The sequence below is a fragment of the Salvia splendens genome, chromosome 21, assembly GCF_004379255.2.
Source record: "Salvia splendens isolate huo1 chromosome 21, SspV2, whole genome shotgun sequence".
NCBI lineage: Eukaryota > Viridiplantae > Streptophyta > Magnoliopsida > Lamiales > Lamiaceae > Salvia > Salvia splendens.
The window spans coordinates 6,859,260-6,870,097 of record NC_056052.1 but is presented as its reverse complement, the minus strand read 5'-3'; the positions used below and the strand labels follow the sequence as shown (position 1 = coordinate 6,870,097).

The 10,838-nt window shown below is 37.5% G+C and overlaps 1 pseudogene; it reads left to right on the top strand.

The window, feature by feature from the left end:
* The first annotated feature begins 832 nt into the window (after window positions 1-832).
* LOC121785056 lies at window positions 833-10,569 on the top strand (annotated as a pseudogene).
* The last annotated feature ends 269 nt before the right edge of the window (window positions 10,570-10,838 follow it).

Here is a 10,838-nt window from a genome sequence, read left to right as displayed (position 1 = left end):
GTACGAACTTTGGGTTCGACACGGGTTTTAATTCATTATTGGTAAAGTAAGAGAGAGGTAGATAGAGAAAGATTTTTAAGTATTGTTAGTGGAGAATGACTCTCACCTGATTAGAGAAAAGAGAGTTTCTAAAATTAAATGTGAATTTATGAGCCGAACTCCAACTTCCAACCGAGACACCTCAACGAAGATCTCGATGTGAATAACACGAACAATTGGAACGTAAACGAAAACAAGAAAACACAAGGGAATTACGTGGTTCGGCCTTTGCAAGCCTACGTCCACGGGAGAAAAGGAATAGGATTTATTGATCGATCTTTTGTACAACACTCACACTCAATTACAATCCCAGAATTGAGCTACAACATGAATCTAATCACAAGACTCACTTGATCACACTCAGCTACAAATTCAACTTACTAATCGCTCCGTGTGTGTGTGGATTATAGAAGAAGCTCGACTTCTATTGAATGTTGATGAACGAAATTGAATTATGCAACTTGAATGCAACTGACTCTTTATACTTCATAAAGCTCATCGCAACTGCTTGCACAAGCTAGCTGATTCCACAACTGAATCTTGAAGCCTTGAGATCTTGAGCAACGGTCATCAACCGAACTAACTGAAATAACCGCCGCAGCCATGTATCCATGCATCATTTTCAACCTTCATTCCTAACATTAAAAGTTCATACTTTTTGGGACGAACGAAAATGGAAATAGTGCATACTCTTTACGGACGGATAAAGTAAAATATAAAAGATGACTCAAATCACACTGCAAATTCCTGAGATATATGATTGGGTTGCTTAATGAAATGGCGGGTCCGGGTTTCGACCAAACCGGTCCACCCGATTCTCTCCCTCTCTCAGATCCACTTCTTTAACGCACCACTGAGAATTTTCACCATTCTTCCGATCTCCACTCTCCAGAATCCAGATCACAACCGCTTCTTCTCTCAGGATTCATCTCGGATTTTGCGAATCAGGTCCCAATTTTGCATGCCGTAATCCCTAGGATTCAAATTCGCACGCAGATCTTAGAAATTAAGTAATGGATTCATCGCCTTCCCAATCGCCGGGAAGGTCGACGGAATCGCCTCATGGAAGCTCTAGAAGAGCATCGGGGTATGCCACGACCTCGTCATTGGCTAAATCAGTCTCCGATGCCGGCAGCCAGAGCTTCTCCTCCATCCTCAACAACCCTAACCCTTCCTCCTCCCTCATCGGCTGGTGGTCCTCCTCCACCGCCGTCCCCGTTCCGGAATTCGTTCCATTGCCGCCCGCGCCGAAGCTCGGATCTGAGCTTACGCGATCGGATTTCCTGCCTTACATCAACGCCGTGTCGGAATCGCACTCTCACTTCGTGGAGATTCTCCGGCAGCACGATAGGGATCACGAGGGGCAGGGTGGTCTTTTTGGTGGGGGCTCGGCGGGGGAGGCGTTGGTGGCGTGCTTGAGGGAGGTTCCGGCGTTGTATTTCAAGGAGGATTTCCAATTGGAGGATGGAGCCACGTTTAGGGCTGCGTGCCCCTTCCGGACGATGTCGGAGAATGTGGCGTTGCAGGAGAGGTTGTCGCAGTATTTGGATGTAGTGGAGCTGCATTTGGTGAGGGAGATTTCAATGCGGTCAAGCTCGTTCTTTGAGGCTCAGGTGCAGTTGGAGGATTTGAATTCGAAGATTCTACAAGGGTGCGAGAGGGTCAGGGAGTTGAAAGGGACGATTAGGCTTTTGGATTCTGACTTGGTTGGCTCCGCTAGGAAGGTGCAGGAGCTAAGCGGTAGGCGAGGGGATATGATCGCGTTGCAGAGTAAGCTGAGACTCATGCTTTCAGTCAATCAGGCAGTCTCCACTCTTCAGTTGGTAAGTTTTCGAATGATGCTGGAAATTGAAGTTTTAGGCATGTTTACTAATTGCTTTTAAAAGGATTGGTCAAAGTTATTGTTCTCTCAGTATCACATGGAATCAAAGTAAGCGGAATTTTTAGATTCCTCCTGCAGTTTGAGATGCAAGTTACAACTTCTAACTAAAATATGAGCAAGAGGGTTTTGTATTTCTTAACTCTCTTCTTTATAACTTGGGTGCTCTAGGTCTTAATTTTAACAACCAACAAGAATTGTGCTATGAATCTTTACCAAGTCTTATCAAGTTGTGATTATTCTACGTTCTAACTCATGCTGTACCATTTACATGGGGTTGTAAAATGTACTTAATCACCCTAAGATACTACGTTCGAAATCATGTATGACAACAAATTCTGGAAGTGTCTAAGTTAACATTATTGGCCTCAACAAACAAAATTAATTTCCCTGCAGTAAGTCTAATAGTGGAGGTTAATTTTCTTACGTGCTGCTTGTAGCTAGCTACTTAAGTAAAGAAGTCCTTGTTGATTTACAATTTTTATCACCTATTATTTGCAGCTTGTTGCATCTGCAGATTGTCTTGGAGCTTTAGATATTATTGATGACCTGCAACATATACTGGTATGTTCACTACAGATGTGATATTTCTGTATTTGTTTCTTCAACATCTTGTTGTGCTTCCTATTTTCTTCACCTGTATTTTGGATATATATATTCCCGTCTGATGACTGGTCTGCGCTTTAATAGGAAGGAGACGAGTTGATCGGTCTGCATTGCTTTCGCCATCTTCGTGAACATGTAACAGCTTCAGTGGAGTCAGTTAACAGGTTTGTTTATTCTTGTTTCGAGATCAAATGCTAACATGAGATTCCTTATTCACAATGATCAAATGCAAGTTTCGACTTCTGATGTCCTTTGCTATTCTTACATGGCAAAATAAATGTGTTGAGGTGGTCTTGTAGGACCTGGCTGACTGGTTGATTCAATCTTAAAGATGCGTCTTTTAACTGATCTTAGCTTGTCTTACCTTCTTCATACATGTTACTGGAGAGTAGAAATAATGGAAGTAACATTCAACTACCCAATTGATTCTAGTTAGTTGGTCATAGCTCAAGAGTTATACTCTATATATATATATATTGCTGGCTATGATATACTACCTCCGTCCACAAAAAATAGACAGAGTTGTAAATGGCACGGGTTTTAATGCGCAATTGGTAAAGTAAGAGAGAGAGAGAAAATGTGGTGGAAGTAGTGTTAGTGGATTGTGAGGTCCATATTTAGAATGATGTGTAGGGTTAGCAATGGTTTAAAACTTTCCATTTTTAGAATTAGTCAAATTTTGGTGGATGGCCCAAAATGGTAAAACTTGTTTATTTTTTGTGGACAGAGGTAGTATAATATTTTAATATGGACTGTGGGCCACATTGGTTTATGTTATACTGTTTAGCCATTATAAATGAAAACACTAAGCAGATTAGATTACTTAAAAAGATTGCTCTCAAGAAATAGCCAAAAAAAGCAATGAGGCAAGATGATATGATTAGCTGTCATGAAGCCATGTGTACTTAAACTTATTATTTTATTTTTGTTATTACTCCTGTAGCACAAATAACAATTGGCTCTATTTACTGAATATAGATTCTCGAGAGTTCGCCCAGCTTGTCAAGAGTCTCACATTCCGCAACTCCACAATTTACTATTACTGATTCACTGTTTATCATAACTTTTCGCATGATCATCTCCAACTCCAACTAGATTCAAACAGACATTTAATTGTTACCCTAGCTCTGTCTAGGAGTGTTTCGCATACTGTCCAACTAGATTAAAAGACCTCCTCCCATCAGAATAAGTAACCATCTAGTAACTGAACCGATTCCCTAAAACTTTATTTTGATACGAAGGACAATAACAAATAAGAAGGAAAAAAAAGGAAGAGCTAAAACTATGTTCAAGTAAATAGATATGTATCCTAGGAGGATGTGGAGATGTCTCTAGAGATGGCTAAGCCCAAAACTAATGAGAAAATCTCGGCTAATTATATGGTTGCAATATCTAGCTAACTTCGAAAACCCTGTTAAGTTCTGTTTGATGTTAAACCACAATGCCAACTCGGGTTTTCAGAAACTTAATGCTATGCAGAACAATGAGCTTTTGGTTTCTATCAAATGGATTTTCTAAAAGGTGCTGACTTTAATGTTTATTTTATCTGGCTTCCATGAAGTCTGTTCATGATTTTGGTGTCCAACTTGTTTGATTATCAGTTCAATATGAAGTAGCTTGATATTTTGACTTATCATATTCATTCTTGTAGCATTCTTTCAGCAGAATTTATCCGTGCATCTATGCGTGGTGCTGATAGTATGGATGTATCAGTAGTGACTACCATAACCTCCACTGGAAAATATGAAGAAGTAAGCTTAATGTTGTATATCTTTTTTATATTTGAAGAACTAGTTCTTTAAGGAATCAATTTTTACTTATGTTCTTTATTCAAGAATTTTCTTTCCTGTTTTTACAAGTCGGTATTTTATGCAAGCAGTCATTCGTAATCTGTTTCTACACAATCTGATGTCTAGTACATCATTTAACAAGGATTTGCATAAGATGGTTTGAGAATTTTGCCAGCAAGGCTTACGGTTATTTCATAGTTGTTGTTTGAGTTGTGCATGCTGCTAAAGTGACATCTTATAGGTCGAGGATTAAGATTTTTGGGCGATATCTCAGTTGAGTTAGAGTATAATAATATCTAAATTTAGTCTCTGCTAATAAGATTAACAGTTAGTAACCAGTGAAAAATTGACCTGATTCCTTCGCCAGGTCTTCCTCATACACAGGACATTATTTTTGTTTAGAACTACAAGCTAACTAGTAAGCTTGTCCTCTAGTCTTGATGGATTATACCTATTAGGAAAATTGAGAAACATTCAGTACTCCCCCTTCCCCCTCTCTCTCTCTCACACACACACACTACTCATATTATGCTCAGAAATATGTTTTTATACTTCATAGTTTTGATTATTTTCTTTGTTTGCTGTGGTTGTTATTGACTCATTTTACAGTTTCTCATAGCGGATCTGACTACTTTTCTATGTAAAAATGCAGGTTAAATTGGAGGAAGAAAGATCTTCACATTTTCAAGATCAACTTCTCCCTCTTGTCATTGGATTACTTAGAACAGTGAGTCGGTGTTTCCTTATGTAGAGGTTCCAGTATCTCTTTGTTTGTAGAAGAAAGAACATTCAATCATCGTTACTATTTTTTTTGGTGGTTGGATATGCTCCCTTAGTGCCCTACTCTGATAACTGCTAAATGTTGAAGATGCAGAGTTATGGAAAAATGATGGTGTATGAATAGTTCAATCTAAAGTTCAGTATCAAGATTGCAGATAATGGAGAGTAACTTTTAATGAATATAGCTGATGATGTATGAATATGACTAGTTGTAATTAGGATCTTAATCTGGATTGATTATCACACTAGCATTATCCATGACCTGGGTTTTATCAAATTGGTGCATATTGCATGAGGACTTGTTTATTTGCTTTTCCGTGTTGAAAACACCTATCTTGGTGCATTTGATTTAAGTTATTTTGTTGACCTGTTTCCGTCACAAAAATTGAGTTGATACTTAATCAAAAGGAAGGTGTTTTGTATGTTTTTCTTCTGTTATTTTGTTTGCTACTTTTCTTGTTTGTGGTTTCAATTTAGTCTCATGGCTGATTCTTCTCTTTTCCAGGGCAAATTACCGGCCGTCTTGCGAATATACAGAGATACACTAGCTTCTGATATAAAGACTTCTGTCAAAGTGACAGTTTTGAATATGCATCTAGAGTCGGATTCCATCTCTGGAGAGGGGATTGGGGATACTGATGGTGGGTTCAATGCATCATTTCAGAATTATAGGTTCAGTGGACTTCATAAATATTTGCTTTCTGCTGAAAGACTTCTTTCCTTTTAGTTGACTATCTGCACACATGATTTGATTTTCACTCTTGCGTTCTGTTAATAATGAAAATTTTTAATGGTCATTTCTTTCTGTCAAAATCTTTCTGACTGTGGAGAAACTTTTTGGGCTGACAAAATCTTCTAATTCTGTAATGTTGACTCAGGTGGGGGTTCATCACTAGGAAGTAAATTGAAAAGTCTGTCACCTGATAGCTTTGTGAAGCTTTTGCAGGAAATTTTCAAGATAGTGCAGGTAATGTATTCTTGACAATTGATACTTGCCTGGAATCTGGAGTCTGCATATACATGCGATCTGGTTTTTTGGCATGGCGTAATTTGATTATTTTCTTTTAGTGAATGCAGACACACTTATTGCGGGCTTCTGAAGTCAAAAGAGCAATTGAATGGATCATGGGCAATCTCAATGGTCACTATGCTGCCGACTCGGTTGCTGCTGCTATTGCACATGGTGCATCATCTCCAGAAACAGCTCAAGAAACTGATGGTCAGGCTATTTCCCTTTCACAACAATCTTCACAAATTACCAGCAGAACAACGTCCGTGCATGGGAGAGGTTATGCAGCAGGAAATCCTAATCTTTCGAGAAGTTTCCGGTGAGATGCTCTTTCTTTTTCTTGTATCCTTAGGGCATTTTTTGAGGGATGTGGAGGGTGCGGTCCTTGTGTACTTCTGAAATTGATTTAGACTGAAAATTAGTACTACTATTTTATTTATTTTCCTTAAAAGGTTTTGTTCCAAAGCTGCAGCAATAATATGTTTCAGTTATTTGTGGAGATCCACATTTAGAACCATATGAACCACCATATACACCAGTTTTTGAAATTCTTTTTCCTTCATTTTGACAGAGCTGATATCTTGAGAGAGAATGCGGAGGCTCTATTTGCTGCTTGCGATGCTGCTCATGGAAGATGGGCGAAAATTGTTGGAATCCGTTCTCAAATTCATCCAAAACTTAAATTGCAAGAATTTCTTGGTGTTTATAATATCAGTCAGGAATTTATAAGTTCAACAGAGAAGGTATGTGCTGCATCTTATAGTTATGTACATTCTATAACAGGGAGTTGTTTAATCATGGTTATGATATTATATCATGCTTACATAAACAGATTGGTGGAAGGCTGGGGTATAGCATTCGTGGAACACTTCAATCACAAGCTAAATCCTTCATTGAGTTCCAGCATGAATCTCGAGTTAGTTTTCATTTTTCCTAGCTACTCTACTTTTTTTGGGAGGGGAGGATAGGGGGATCCCTCAAGCCTTGCTATGAGTTAGACTAACTTGTTTGCTGGTATTATTATTATAGATGTCTAAGATGAGGGCTCTCCTTGACCAAGAAAATTGGTCGGAGATAGATGTACCAGATGAGTTTCAGAGCATTGTCAATTCACTGTGTTCTTCAGAATCTGTGATTTCTGGAGAGAGTGGTGGCGCTTCTGATGATACTGCTGTTACTTCTAGTGAAGTGGTATCAAGCAGTGATGGTCCTTCCGAGTCAGATGCTGGTCCATTGAACACATCCCAGAGCGTTGAGCATCCAGATTCTAATGGCACATACACTGATCCATTAAGGTCAAGTGTGCCAACTGAGAACAGCAGTGCTGATGTCAGTACTTCATCTAATGGAAACAATGCCATCACAAAAGAACGTGGTAAATCTGCCCTGCGGATGCTTTATTTTAAAGGTGTTGCATATCACATGGTGAATTGGTAAGTAGCCATGACTAGTAATACTTTTCAGTTTTATGCAATTTTATCTTCCTTTGTGGAATTATGTAGTAAATGCAAATAGTTTTTGTGATGGTAGATTTATCGGTTCTTGAGTTTGATTATGTGTTAGTGATAAGATTTGTTTATCGTTTTCATTGTTGCTTCAGTGGCTTGTATTTGGTGAAGATGATGTCAGAGTATGTAGATATGAATAGTTTTTTGCCCACATTATCTGCGGAAGTAGTTCACCGTGTTGCTGAGCTCTTGAAATTATTCAATTCAAGGACTGCTCATCTTGTTCTTGGAGCGAATGCCTTACAGGTATTATTTTTTTTAGTGCACTTCTGAAGTTGAATTTCTATTTTACTATTGAAGTTATGACTGTTTGAGACATATATTGATGTTTTGATCACTAGACAGTTAATCTTTTCAATAACTTTTTTTGTTTATAGTGTATTTTATATTAGAACAAAAGGAAAAGGTCCAATTTGACCTTATGTATGCTGGAGTTCCTAACTGTTTCTTTTACGTTGTCCTTGGTGACATAATTTGGCTACAGGTGTCTGGTTTGAGATCAATTACGGCTAGACATCTGGCTATGGCAAGCCAAGTGATAAGTTTCACGTATGCCATCATACCTGGTAGGTGGTTGCAGAGTGCTGTTAAATATTCATTATTAGCATTTGTATTATTAGTTCCGGTGGCGTAAAATATATTAGGACTGCTAGATGCATTTTGGGTGTCAATCTCAAATTTGAGTTTGCGTTTTCTTTTCAGATATTCTGTGTAATTAAATATTATAGAGGTTCTTATTGATTATTTGATGGTTTTCATGAATTCATCAAGAAATTAGGAGAATTCTCTTACTCAAAGTACCAGAGACGTATAAAGTGTTATTGCAGTCAGAGATCGACCGAGTAGCAGCTGTAAGTGATTCATATGCAATACACTGTTCACAGAGACTATTTTTAAATGTTTTCTACTCAGTCTTAAACTTATATTACCGGGGTTGGTTAAATTCCCTGCATAAATATTATGTGAGCCTTATTATAACATGTGTTTGCTTTCATGATAGGATTACAAAAATCACCGTGATGAAATTTATTCAAAGCTGGTTCAGATAATGAGAGAGATTGTTGTTTCATCTACGTAGCTTGCCACAAATTGTTGAGGGTTGGAATAGATCCGAGGGCACTGAGTTACAGCCTAGCCAATTTGCTCAGTCTCTTACCAAGGTAAAGAACTAGTAGCATTTAACTTGATGCATGATAGTGTTGAAAATAAAATTCTGTCCTGCTCTGTCACTGCTACAACAGAATGATGTACAGTGCAAGCAAAACTAGAGAGAGCCAAAAGAAAGAGACCACCTAAAAGAATACGTGATAGATAGGAACTGTGCCTCTCTCTCTCTCAAGCCTGAGTTTGATCCTTCTTTGAGTATTTAATGTTTTGATCATGTCTCTGGTTTGATTGCCATGAAATAAATGAGCACTCAGATTGTTTTCTTTCAGTGTGTGATTTTCGGTCACTCATCCTATTCCTTCTCTTTAATATAGTCTATATGTTTATTCTCTTTAATCCCTATCGCTCCACTTATTTTCACAGGAAGTTGCATATCTTCTACGTACATTAACTAAACACCTGCACGAAGAGGATGTCCAAGCTATTTTTGGGTAATGTTCCATACCAGACTCGACTTTCTTTCATTGTTTGTATGCTACAATGGAATAAGGGTAGCAAAGAAATAATCTTTTTTGATAAGGTTTTTCATGTTGGGACTTGAGACAGACTGAGAATATTCACTTTTTAAAAATAGTTTATTCTGCAATCTGATTTTCCTATTTTTCTTGCTATTGCAGGCAAGTGGTCACTATTCTGCACTCCCAAATTGCTGATGCATTTTCGAAGTTAGAGATAAGCACACCACAAGCAAAACGAAGGTACCGATTTATTTTGGACAATTAGTAATTTCTAAGAATGAGAAGCATTTTTGTTATTGAGATTTATTTTGTTACCTTTGCTTTCATGAATCTCCTTGTCCGTGTTCCTCACACCCAAGTCTTACCATTATGTTCATTCATACCATGTCCCATACATATATATAACCACTCTGGCCAACTCTTTATGCTATTTTTCATTCTAATATTAGTGTTAATAAAAACACTATATGGAAACCAATACTTAGTGAGCGTTTTAGATTCTAGATTCAATAAACTCATGCTCTACAAGATACCGAAGCTACAAGTATGTCATAATTAGATCTAATTAGTTGTTTTATTCTTCTTGTGATGCCAGTCTTCGCTGTGAAATCGAGCATCTCCTTGGATGCATCAGGTCATTACCTTCTGATAATTTGAGTAAATCTACTCCACCAAATTGGGGGCCACTTGATGAATTCCTGGCACAACAAATTGGCTCGGAAGCTGGTGAATAGAGAGTTAGTTGTTGTATTAAGTGGGCGCAAACTGACTACACTCATTGTGTTTCACTATAGAAGCTCGTGGATCAAGTGGTGTCCCTCGATAGAGGTAAGAGATGAAACTATCAATATCAGCATCCTTCATGTCACTAAGTAATCAAGAAACTAGGAAATCAGACGATCGAGGAATGGAATTCTATACTAACGACTAGGACATTAGTAAATAGAAAGATTATGACATTTGCTTGAACAAAAACTCCTAGTGATGAAATCCTACACACCTTTAGATTGGTTGATTTTTCTAATCTTGGAATCAATCTTGAGTATGATTTTCACGTAGTGTAGACTGTGATTATGCAGGGATCAAGCTTGACACAACAATTTTTGAGGATATTATTACGAGTAGTATGCAGTGTTTAAATGGCTCGTGCCAAATGCTTGTTTCTTATATACCAAAATAGCTTCGAATTATAATTTTTTTTGTACAAGGTTTGTGTTTCATTTTTTTCTTTATGAAAGAATAAAAAGCAACTGCTTGTTATGTTTTTCCAACTTGTATGATTATTCGTTGCACATATTCGCCATTGGCACTATGTAAAACCTTTTTTTCCTCTCTCTCTCTCTCTCTCTATTGATTGAATATCGATGGATTTGTATTGAAGTACTCCTTCCGTCCCGTGCACTTTCTATTTTCGTTCCAATTATAAAAAGGTATCCCAATTTAATGCCCTTATACTTAAAGTTATTTACAACTTATATCACCACTAAAATATTAAAATAATATGAGTTTCACTATCAACTAATATTATTTTAATTATATTTCTCATCTCTCTTTTTTTTATATATCAATTTTGTCTTAATTTTTGTGTCATATTATAAGCCC